Source organism: Lissotriton helveticus, chromosome 11 (assembly GCF_964261635.1).
Source record: "Lissotriton helveticus chromosome 11, aLisHel1.1, whole genome shotgun sequence".
Classification (NCBI taxonomy): Eukaryota; Metazoa; Chordata; class Amphibia; order Caudata; family Salamandridae; genus Lissotriton; species Lissotriton helveticus.
Window position 1 is genome coordinate 296,631,702 of NC_136072.1, and position 13,377 is coordinate 296,645,078.

Genomic DNA, 13,377 nt, shown 5'->3' on the forward strand with positions numbered 1-13,377 from the left:
ATGGGAGACGTGATTGTCAACATTTCAAAACTTAGGGGCATATTTACAAGGAGGGCGTTAAAATTGTCGCCGCTTTTAAGTATGGGCGAATTTTGCGAATCTGCGGTCTGCGAATTCACGCGAAATCACAAAAAATCGCGGATTTTTTTGCGATTTCCATCCACTCAACTGGAGTACTTTCTACTGGCTAATCAGTAAGTGCTACCTCGTTGGGTAAATGTATAGCGCTTTTCCTACACTGCAGCTGCGTAAAGGGCCAGAAGATTTGTCTCCACTGACCATGTGTGCCTGTAACATTGCCACCGCGCCAAAAGGCGCCAAGGTCCCTTGACTGAGCTGTCCATCATAATTGGGAAAGGGCGGGAAGACGTTTGATACCGCTAGTGTGTGGAGCGGGGCTTCTATGCGTGTCAACATGCCTCTTGTGTATAAAGGGTCAGAGAGTGAGCAGGGCAGCAGGTGAGGAGAAAGCAGCCTCCTGGTCACAGGAACTTCACGGGGATAGCGCTCGAGAAACTCATGGATTCAAAGACCTCCCTCGAGTATTACAGCTAATTTTCGACGGCAGATATGGGGTTAAAGCACACTTGCCCAGCCTCGACCATGCTCACTAATGTTTTGAGCTGATTAAAACGTTACTGAATTTGAGCTTCAACTCGGGCACCTGCTTTATTTATATCTGTAAGTTCTTCCTGTTGAGGTTTAATTTTTGTGACAGGAGCCTCGTGCCAGAATGAATACTGCCCTGCATAGTTATCCACGAAGATGCCACCGTTTTGTGCAATACCTCTACTCAACTGGAGTACTTTCTACTGGCTAATCCAGTAAGTGCTATCTCGTTGGGTAAATGATAGTGCTTTTCCTACACTGCAGCTGCGTAGGGCCAGAAGATTTGTCTCCAATCACCATGTGTGCCTGTAACTTTGCCACAGCGCCAAAAGGCGCTAAGGTCCCTTGAGTGAGCTGTCCATCATAGCTGGGAAAGGGCGGGAAGACGTTTGATACCGCTAGTGTGTGGTGCGGGGCTTTCATGTGTATTCACAATGCCTCATGTGTGTAAAGGGTCAGAGAGCGAGCAGGGCAGCAGGTGAGGAGAAAGCAGCCTCCTGGTCACAGGAAAGGGGATTGCGCTCGAGAAACTCAGTGATGCAAAGACCTCCCTCGGGTATTACAGCTCATTTTCGACGACAGATATGGGGTTAAAGCACACTTGCCCAGCCTCGACCGTGCTCACTAATGTTTTGGGCTGATTAAAACGTTACTGAATTTGAGCTTCAACTCGGGCACCTGCTTTATTTATATCTGTAAGTGCTTCCTGTTGAGGTTTAATTTTTGGCCCACAGGAAGCACTTACAGAGTTAAGGCAGGTGCCCGAGTTAAAGCGGAGTTTTTAACCATTTTAGAATGGCACCTGCAAGCACTCTGGCAGCTTGCCGGCACCATTCTAAAAGGGTTACAAAGTTAGCTTCAACTCGAGCACCTGCCCTAACTGTGCTTCCTGTGGGTCAAAAAAAAAATCCGCCCACTTGCGAATTCGCAAATATTTTGGCAATTTCGAGAGATTTCGGATTTTGCACCCATACTTAGCCGCTTTAACAGCAGCAAAGTACAACAAAAACACCGAAAATGGACTTCAAAATCCTTTGTTATCTTTCTCAACATTGCTGTTTGCTATGCAAGAGTGAGAGCCACCCCCGGGGCTATAAAATAAATGGTTGGGGGGTGCTCCAAGGCCCCCCTCCTCCAAAATTAGAAGAGGGGGCCTCAATGACCCCCCTAAGCCCCGGGAACCACCATCCCCCAGGGCTTTGTATATTGTGGGAGGGGGACTGAGTGGCCCCCCGTCTGGAGCCCTTGACGCCCCTGGGGACCTCCACTCCCCAGGGCCGGCTCCTGCAGTGTCCCCCGGGACACTGCTGTTTGCTATGAGAGGGCGGGAGTCTCACGGCTCCCGCCCTCCCATAGCAGACTTGGTTTGGAGTTTGAAACAGAGAGCAGTGAAATCTGTTCTCTCTTTCAAAATCCAAACCAGATTGCTTTTCCACATGCAAATTAGCAGCTCCCCATGTGGAAAAACAATGCCGGCTCCCGAAGGACGCGGGGAGACGGCGGGACCGTGGGGGCATTGTGGCTTCCCCCACGGTCCCCGGGGATATTAGAAATTACTAATAGCGCTCAGTGCGGCCCCCTGTTGTGCACGCATTGGATGCACGACTCATAATCTGTAGGGTGCCTGACTCCAGCGCCTTTGATGTACAACTTCTACGCGTTTGGGAGCCGGCATTGCTTTTCCACATGGGGAGCTACTAACATGCAGCTCCCCATGTGGAAAACCAATCTGGTTTAGATTTTGAAAGAGAGAACAGATTTCCCTGCTCTCTCTTTCAAAATCCAAACCAACTTTGCGATGGGAGGGCTCCCGCCCTCCCATAGCAAACAGCAGTATCCCGGGGATGGGCACCCCGGGACACTGCAGGAGCCGGCCCAGGGGGGTGGCGGTCCACAGGGCCCTCGAAAGCTCCAGGAGGGGGGCCACGCAGGCCCTTCCCACAATACATAAAGCCCAAGGGGGTGGTGGTCCCTGGGGCTTTGGGGACCTTGTAGCCCCCCAACCATTTTTTTTGTAGCCCCGTTGGGTGATGGGGCCCTCCAGTGCTCCAGGAGGGTGGCCACGCAGCTCCCCCCACAATACATAAAGCCCCAGGGGGTGGTGGTACCCACAGCTTTGGGGACCTTGGAGCCATCAACCATTTTTCTTGTAGCCCCGGGGGGTGACAGTCCCCGGGGCTGGGGGCTCCCTCTGGGCCCCCCATAAAATTTAATAATTTTGCCCCGTGATTTGGCCCCCCGGGTGCTAAATATGAAAAAGCTCTGTTTTATGTATTCATTTTTTTACGACAGAGTCCGCGCACCCTACGCCACTTGCTTTTTTTCAACAAAAAATAAAATAATTTAGTGGGCACTGGGGGTCCTTCTGGGACCCCCCTAAGCAGGTCTAGGGGGTCAAAGTATTTCTACCCTGCCCGCTTTCTACGTTTTTCAAACTTGTTCCACTGACTTCTTCAGCCTTGCTTCTACCGAGGCACAAAATGTCTGCCAACAGTTCCTGGTTTTGAATGTTGACAGCCAATTAGAATTCAGCGCGTGATCGGAAGGGTGCACTTATCATACACTCATGGTGCGCTCAGAGTCCGCGGATCCACCGCGCCCATAGATTTATATATGCATTTAACTGTAATTTGCTCGGGAACTACTGAACTGATTGACACCATTTAAGAAAAAGGCAAAAGTCTGAACTGAGGACTACATCTTTGCCACATTTGGTGTAATTCTGTTCAGCAGTTCGGGCTGTAGCTATGGCTAAAGGTATTATGGGAAATTGCACTCGACCAATCACCCCCAAACTTTCAGGAAAAGAGCGGAACGGAGCTGGCCATAAGTTTTGACAATTTCGCAAAGATTCATCAACCAGCGCCAAAGTTATTCCAAATAGAATGTTGCGGATTTCCTATGGAAAATAGGTCCTGACTATAACTACCTACTGGCGACCGCCAGTAGGTAATATATATACCTCGTTTCTATTCAAATAGCGTTTTTTCTTTTGCCAATATCTTTGGCAAAAGGGGAGCTGCATGTTAGCAGCTCCCCTTGCTCAAAAGCAATGCTGCCTCCCGCAGGAGGCGGGGAGCCGGCAGAACCGTGGGAGCATTGGGGCTCCCCCCATGGTCCCCAATGGAGAGGCCAGGCCCCGGGGGATGGGGTGCCCGGGGCCAGACATGGCCCGGGAGGGGGGCCCGCGGCTCCCTCCCTTTTATAAAAAAAATCTAATGGCCAAGCCTGGGGGATAGGGTCCCCGGGGCTGAAATCGGCCTGGGGAGGAGGGCCGCGCTGCCTCTTCCTCAAAAATAAAAAATACATAATAAATGGCAAAGCCCCGGTGGATGGGGTCCCTGGGGCAGCAATTGGCCTTGGGAGGGGGCTGCACAGCACCCTTCTCATTTTTTTATTATTTTTTTTATCAAAAGGGGTTATGCCCTGGGGGATGGGGTTCCCAGGGCCACAAAAATGGCAGAAGAAGGGGGCCACACAACCCCACTTCTACCGTTTTATTTTTAAATGCATATCGCCGGTAGGCCATGACCCCTTTCTCCACCACTCTGCAAGCGCACCCCCTGACACGTTGTAAATTGAGGAATTAATTCCCCTTGAATACTGAGGGTCCCTGGGGGCCAACTTACCCACCAGGTACCTCCAGTAAGTGCCACGAGCTGGATTGCAGAGAGGTAGTCCAAGGCCACGCCCCTTTTTACACCACTCTGCAAACACAGCTCGTGGCGCACTGCTGCTTGGAGGATGAAGTCCACTTGTGTCCGGAGGACCAATGTAGACTATGCTTCTTTCAGGCCATGATCTTCCATCACGTACTGTAATGCCTAAAAAATCTAGGTTTTCTACCTGTATAGTGTTTCCACCCCTTCTGAAGATCTTGGCTATCTATATGAATGCTAAGATCACCACACACGATCAACGGGGTAGGTTATGAAACTAATTCCAGATTAAGACCTTCTAGGACTGTGGCTTGGTCAAAGTTAGACCCATATATAGAGCATAAATATGATTTCCCCCCTGGCACATTCAGTAAACACCCAGCGGCCCTGATTGTCGACCAATATTCTACCAGTGCTTTGTATCCCATTCTTGGCCAAGATGGCTACTCCACGATTTGTGGTGGACTGTTGTGTGCAAGCTAATAATGTATACCCTATCTCATTGAAGACCCTCCGCTTGTCCCATGAGATGTGAGTTTCTTGGAGACATACCAAATCGGGTTGCGTCAGCTACCCTTTGCTGTTTCAAATTATTATTTATCCCACATACATTAAATCAACATAAACGTAAATTAACTTGGACCTTTTTATCCCCCATCAAAAACTGTTGCATCTCTCTACTTTATGACCTTATCTCCTGATTTCCATATCCTCATCCTCATCTTCAATTTGCTATGGATTGCATTTTCTTTTTTACCCCCTCCCCCTTCTCCTGACCCACCCCCCACCCTCCTCCCCACCCCCTCCTCTACCCATATTGCAGTCAGTGAATTGACTCCATCCCACCCCAAACCCCATCTGTATTGAGGCTTTAGGACCAAAGGTGAACAGACAGCGAACACTGGATAATACTGTAGTAAAGGGCAACACACGTTGTGGTAGTTGTTTGATGTGTGCCCAATGTATTTTGGCTAAGAAGGTTACACACAATGGCAACATAATAGTGGCTCATACTTTGAGCAATTGCTGCAGCAAAAATGTGATCTACTATTTGCGCTGCCCCTGTGGTTTAGCCTATGTTGGTGAAACAGGTCGCAAACTCAGGGTTAGATTGGCTGAACATAAATCAGCAATTAAAACAAAAAAACGTAATGCTCCTTAGGTGTCTCACTTTTTGGAATGTGGTCACTAAGAAACTGATTTTATGTGGGTCACTTTAGAAAGGGTGAACATAAAAAGAAGAGGTGGTAACATGGAAGAAAAGCGCAAAGCGAGAGAACAGTGGTATATATCTGTCCTCAATACTATAAGATGTGGTTTGAATTTGAGAGAAGAGTGGGAAAAGCTGATTTTATGATTTCTTTGTGGAACAAGATAGAGAGCCTTTAAGGCATCCATACCTTACCCTTATGAACCTTTTACTTACTAAGTTGTGGAAATAGGGTGGTTGAGCAGTAGAACTATCAGTTATTCGATTAGGTTGCTGGTTTGGGTACCTTTGAGGTGAGCCTTAGTGATCTTTTGGCTCCAAAAGAACAATGGATTGGTAGGGTCTTTTTCAAGTTTTTCAAGTCTGTTAGATACAATTCCTGGCTCCATAAGAATAGTGGATTTGCAGGTCTTTGTTTGATATAGACTTTGAATTAACCTTATGCCATTGATCTCCTCTGTAAGGCCCTAGTACATAATAGGGCAGGGGGATTAAAACTACCTCTAAGTCAGAGGTGCAGAAAGACGCTTCTTTAAGTAGAAATCACGTTTGCAGAGTGGTGGAGAAAGGGTGCTGGGCCACCGACTACCTTTCAGGAATTCCGCTGCGTAGGACTTACAGGAGGTACCAGGAGGGCTTCTTGGTCCCCAAACTCCCTCAGGACTAAATTGGACTTGATCCTCCATCCTGTACTCTGCCAGGAGGCGTGTTTGCAGAGAGGTGGAGAAAGGGGGGCATGGCCTCCGAAGAAGTCTTAGCAATCCCACTGTGTGGGACTTACTGGAGGTAACAAGAGGGGTAGTTGGCACCCGAGGACATCCTTGGGGGCCAACTTCCCGTCCTATAACCTCCAGGAAGTCCCACACAGCAGCATTGGTAAATACTCGTACCAGGCCATGCCCCCTTTGCACACAACTCTACAAACGCTCTCCCTGGCACTCTCTTGGATAGAGATTGAAGTCCCCTTCGCTGCTGGAGGTCCTTTAGGGGCCAACTAGCCTACCTCTTACCTCCAGTAATCCCCACAAAGTGGGATTGCTAAAAGGTAGACAAAGGCCTCGCCCCCTTTCTCCACCACTCTGCAAACGCACCCCCTGGGGCGTTGTTAGTTGGGGAATTAATTTCCCTTGAATACTGATTGTCTCTGGGTGCCAACTAGTCCACCAGGTACCTCCAATGTGCGCCACAGAGCTGGATTGAAGAGAGGTGGTCTGAGGCCACGCCCCTTTTTACACAACTCAGCAAACGCACCTCATGACGCACTGCTGCTCAGGGGAAGAATTTCACTTGTGTTTTGAGGTCCTCAGGAAACAAGAGAACCTCATCGCCCCACCAGCAGGCCGCCAGAAGCTGCCCTCAGGGACCATCAGGATTGAAGGGGACTAAATCCCCCAATTTACAACATGTCTGGGGGTGTGTTTGCCCACTTGTTATGCCACGCCCCGCCCACTCCCTGCACCACTGTGCAAAAGCACCCCGTGGCGCATTGTAAGCTGGGGGATTAAGTCCCCTTGAATCCTGAGAGTCCCTGGGGCCAAGAAGCCCACCAGGTACCTCAGTAAGTGCCGCAGAACTGCGTTGCAAAGAGATGTAAAATGGGGCATGGCCTCAGACCACCTCTCTGCAACGCAGCTCTGTGGAGCTTACTGAAGGTACCTGTTGGGCTAGTTGGCCCCCAGAGACCTTCAGTACTCAAGGAGACTTAATCCCTCGACTTAGAATGCGCCAGGGGGAGCGTTTGCAGAGTGCTGCATGTAGGGGGTAGGGCTTTCGGCGAGTTGCTGTTTTTTTTCTTTTCTTTTTCTTCTAATTTTATGGGAGGGGGGCTGTGTGGCACCCCTTCCCTGGGCCACCTTTGGCCCCAGGGACCCCATCCCCCAGAACCTGGCCTGGTTTATTTTTTCACATTCAATAGGAGGGGGGCCAAGTGCCCCCCTCCACGACCACTTCTGGCCCTGGGGACCCTATTCCCCGGGACCAGGCCTGAAAATTGCGGTCCATGGGGGGAGACCCATTGCCCCCACGGTCCCGCCGGCTCCCCGCCTCCTGCAGGAGCCGGCATTGCTTTTGAGCAAGGGGAGCTGCTAACATGCATTTCCCCTTGCTGAAAAGCAATTCTGCTTTGCTTTATTGAAGCAAGAGCAGGTTTCCCAGCTCTCACTTCAATGAAGTAAAGCAGAGTTTGCTATGACAGGGAGGGAGCCGCACACCTCCCGCCCTGCCATAGCAAACAGCAATGTCCCAGGGGTGGTCACCCCTGAACATTGCAGGAGCAAGCCCCTGGGGTGGCGGTCCCTAGGTTCATCGAGGGCTCCAGGAGGGGCCACATGTCCCCCCTTCCTTCATTTTCTAAGCCCTGGGGAGGTGGTGTCGCCGGGGTTTGGGGGTCCATAGCGGAACCCCAATTTCAATATTATTGCCCCGGGGAGGTGGTGGTCCCTGGCACATGCACATGTAAAAACAAAAACAGAGCCCCGGGGAGGTGGCGGTCCCCGGGGCTTGTGGAGTGATGCGAGCCCCCCACACTTTTAGTATAATGCCCCAGGGCAGTGGCCGTCCCCGGGACTCCGGGGGGGGCCACGTGCCCCGCACATCAACAATAAAGCCTCGAGGAGGTGGCGGTTCCTGGGGCAGCAGTGGCCCCTGCAGGCCCTCGCCACATAATTAGGCAAGCCCCGGTACCTGGCCCACCGCGGGGCTAAAATACAACGAAGTGTGGGAGCCCACGCTTTGTTTTAAAAAATTAATGTGGCCAGATTTGCAACCCCAGTGCGAATCCAGCTGATTTTTTTCTTTTTAATTGCTTTTTGGGGCCCTGGGGGTCCTTGAGGGACCCCGTGAGCAGGCCTAGGGGGTCAGGGTGTTTGTGCCCTTCCCCCTTTTCATGTTTTTTTATCTTTGTTTCACCCTTTTTCTTGTGACTTGGTTACCGAGTTACAAGATGGCGCCAACAGTTATTGATTTGGATTGCTGGCAGCCAATCAGAGTGAAGCTCGTGCCCAAGAGGGTTCGCGACCCTTCCTTGGTGCTCAGATATCAATATCTTTTCTTTTTCCAATTTCTCAGGAACTACTGAACGGATTTACACAATTGGGTGTAATTCCGTTCAGCAGTTCGAGCTGTAGCTTTGTCTAAAGTTTCCCTATGGAAAGTGACATAGGGAAAACACGTTTTGGGAACCCCCTTTTTTCTCGGCCCACGCTAGACGAATCATCCCGAAACTTTCAAGACAGAAGCTGACCGGAGCAGGCCACTAGTTTTGAAGATTTCACGAAGATTCGTCAAACTACGATAAAAGTTATTGGGAAAACAAAAAACGCTTTTGTAATAGACCTTGTACCAGGACACGACACAGCAATCCAAGCTTCAGGTAAGATTATATTTTATTTCAAAATCCGGGCTATGATGCATTTCGACAGGGTCCCCTGCCTTGATCACATACAGAGCCAAACTTCCAACTAATTTTTCAATGCAATGTTACCATCAGATGGTATCATAAACATAGACAAAACACTACACAGTGAAAATTAAAGCTCATTTTTTAAATTTCAGATATTGTGTTTTCTTAGAAAGTGAGACGCGCAGTTTTACAGTTTTACAATATTATCTTTTGTCTTGTTCATATTTCTTTACCTCCCTCCACTCGCGTTACTTTTTTCTGTGTCTTATTCAATGAACTTTATTGTACCCAACAACCAAGCCCTCCATGAGTATTTGATATAGAAAGCGTCATATCGCTAGCTGCATCTACTGGTACGAGGTTTTGACCAGGTCTGTAGATCCATTTCTTATATTTTAACATTGATTATCCAGTATTTTACATATTTTGTTAAGCATGTAATACAGGTCAAACTATCTAGATTCGAGCTGAGCATCCAGAACATGTCACCCAGCATTAGTGCTGCATTAAGTCAAGAATCAGACTTTTTAACTGCGGTAGCTGTCATTCTTAGTCTATTTTCTGGTTGAAAGTGCAAGTGCAGATTTCAAGCAGTCTCATTGCCACATGTAAATATTCTATGCAATTTTGGAAAACAGATGGACTTCATGTCCACTGAGTGGACCTTGTCTTTACCCCTGGATGCCAATCCTGAATAGTTCCTTGCCATGGCGGAGTTTTAGTTTTCGGAAATAGTATGCACATGTACATTTGATTCTACCTATTCTCTATTGGAGAATGGTTCTTCAATCTTCTAAAGTGCTGTGTGCTGCGTGCAAAACACCTGCTATTTAAAGTGCGTATAGTTCTGTTCTCATTCTAGCAGCAGAAGGTCTATAGGGATTATTCTATCCCTCCATCTTCAAACTTGCAGTTACAGCTGTAGTTATAATACAGTGCTGTCCCTCCATGTGCAAGCTCGCAACTACACCTGTGGATGTAATAAAGTGCCTGTGCTCCAAAGGGATATTGAAGTCACTAAAGTGCAAGTAGTGCTATACTCACACCTGTGCATTTGTATGCACTGACCTCGATCATCATAGATGATATAATATCTCAGGACAATGTATCAAAGGATTTATGTGCAAAGTTGCAATTAAAGCTGTCAATTACACTAAAGTGCAAGTGCATGTGCTCCTTAGCTGGTTAAAGCATTGCTAACTGTGCAAAAATGCAAACTCCTATTTCTTAAAACCCAATGTTAAATAAAGTGGATCATTAAAATTATACCCTAACGTATCAAATTATTAGAAACCTTCCTTAACAATATTTTATCTAATTCCAATAAACACCTTCCAATACACTCTAGGCTAGGGCATAGTCCATCATCTGATTGTTTTAAACAAATGTCTATGTACAAATGTCTATGTACATACACGATTTAAAACAAGGTCATAAAAATGCACCACAGACTCATTTTCTTCAATTCATTATATCTTTCGGGATTTGTTTTACACCTGAACTGGGGAATATCCATCATGCCAGATGGACATATAAGTCTTCATCCAAATGTAAGCCATTTGGCGTCTTGCATTCAAATATTAAAATATAGCGTGACTTCAATTGCCTCAGTTTGCCTTCAGGGTTCCCCCTCTTCTCTTTTTGGGGACTGAGTCTATTACATAGTATGTTAAATCTTCAATCTTGCCTTTGTGGACCTCATTAAAGTGATGGGCAACTCTTAACTGCCCTGAGATGCTTTAGAATTCTTATATGGGCCATGTGGATTGTGCTGCCTACATAAACCATGGGGCACGTGCACTGAAGCACTTACACCACCTGGTCGCTTTTACAATTAAAAAAACAAGGAATCTTCCATGGTTTGTTCATAAAAGGCAACTGTATCTCTTTCTTTTTCACCCCATATTGCAGGCCTTACATTTGAGACATTTGTTGAAACCTGGGTTGGCTTTCAACCAACTTTCACTTTCATTTAGTTCAGGGCTGCTATTCACTAGCTGCTGTCGCATCAATATGGGTAACTGTGATGGGTTGGATTGGGTACAGGAAGTGATGGCGCTCAAGCGTGTACGTTTAGAGGTTCAAGATCCTATCTCATGAGTCCATGGTGCAAACAGGTCAGGGGGAACAAACCCAGAAGAGAAACAACCCCTGCAAGTGTGTGGGTCAAGACCCACACGACACATAAAAGTCAAAGTCCTGTGCACACGTATTGAGTGTGGTTAGGTTCTTGTGTCAGAACCAAGTGTATTCAACAATGTTCATAGGAAAAGTAACGGAGGTCAACATCCAGGGTTTCATGTGGAAAAGATTTATATTTCAACTTGATCAGTACAAGAGAAACAAACCAGCCGACACGTGTTTCGTCACACCGTGCAACAGATGTGACTCTTAAGGGCTGTCGGTGTGAAGGAAAATTCAAAAAATCGCGAAAACCGGTGTGAATCCCACCCAGTCGCGGCCTGGTTGAGGGTTCAATAATAAACGGGAAATGAATCAGGAACCCCTGGTGTCTCTGGTGGGGAGACACGAAGGCAAATGGCATTACCAGGATTACGTGATGCGGTCGCCACACAGCACTACGTGAGATTAGGTCTCCTTAGCTTTTGGATGCACCCGTCCATTTGCCCTTGTGTCAAGAGTAATTAACAAATCTTCCTCCTCCCATTCGATTTCATATAGTTTCCTCAGAAAATCCCCAGTGTCTTGGATGTGAGAAGGTAGTGCCACAACAAAGTTCAGCAAAAATTAATCTAAATATATGTGTGTGTTTATATATAGTCAATGAAAAAAACATGGGTTTCGGGCACGTTATAGTTAGAAATTAGCATTTAAAAAAAACATTGAAATTCACTGGAAAACACATAGGTTTTAGGCACGTTATAGTTAGAAATTAGCATTTAAAAAACCTTAGAAATTCACTAAAAAAAACATAGGTTTCAGGGACGTTATAGTTAGTTGGACATTTCACTCGTACAAAACCATAGAAATTCCCCCGTTATAGTTAGTTCAGCTAACTATAATGTGCGCCCCAGCAATGCACTGCTGATGACGTCACATAATACATCATTTATTACATGGTCAGTGACATCACTGATGACATCTCAAATGACATCACTGATGACATCACTGATGCTATTATCTAGTGACTGTGTTTTTCTCTACAGTTTAAATATGTTTTATATATATGCCGAGGTGTATTGAAGAATGAGTCGGTGTGTAAGTGTCTGGATGGAGGATTTAGTATGTGAGTGACTGACTGTATACGTGAGTGATTAAATGTGTCTTCCTGAATGCATGGGTTAGTGACTAAACTGTCGGAATGTGTGTCAGTATGTCTGTTGTTGTGTAAGCTGCTGCATGTGTTGGTCAGTAGCTACGTGAGTGTCTTTATGGGTCTAAAAATTAAAACCCTAGAACACAGTTACTACTCTTCTAAATCCTCCTCCGCTTTGCAAGAATTAATTAAAGCTAAAACTACATTAAATAAAATTGCTACTGTTGATGCTTACAATATCCTTATTAAGATTAAATCTAAATTTCATGGTGACTAAAATAAAGCAGGGAAAATGTTAGCAAACTATTTAAAAATTAAATCAGAACGTAAAAATATTGGTCCTATTCATTCAGAAACAACCAACTTCTTTCCTCAAATTCTGACATCATTGATACCTGCCAATCCTATTATCAACTTCTATATACAGGGGATATTCATCCTTCTGAAAAAGATCTTGAAACATTTTTTCAAGATATCCCCAAAACTCATTCCCCTCCTGACACATTTTTACCCGTTGAGAAGGATCTTTCCCTTCAAGATATAATCAATGCTCTTAAATCTTTAAAAAAGGCCAAAGCTCCGGGACCAGATGGTTTCTCAATTGAGCTATTTTTAGACTTTTCCTCAATTTTGGCACCAATATTATTAAATCTTTTTAACTCATTCCTCTTAAATTCTAAAGCATGTGTCTATATTTTAGAAGCCCTTATTATTGTCATTCCCAAACCTGCCAAGGATTCTTCCTTCTGTAAAAATGTTCAACCTTTTTCCCTCATTATTATGATTGTAAAATCTTTGCAAAAATGTTAGCTTCACGTTTAGAAAACATTATCTCACTTCTTATCAAACCAGATCGGTCTGGCTTTGTTAAAGGCCGACTTGCCTCTGACAATGCTAGAATGTTCTCAAATGTTTTAGCCCTTGGAAAGAAGTACTCCTCTCCTTTAGCTGCCCTTTCACTTGATGCTGGGAAAGCTTTTGGCTGAATAAATCGGCAATTTATGGAATGGAATGGAATGAGAATTTATATAGCACGATGGCTACCCAAGGGCGTCCCAGCTCTGTTTATAGTATATACTCTTCAATGGTTTGGCTTTGGTCAAAAGTTTATTTATTTTATTAAATTATTATATACTGCTCCTCGTGCCTGTGTTTTTGTCAATGGTCTTTTCTCCCCTTACTTTCATTAGCAACGAGGTACACGTTAGGGTTGTCCACTATC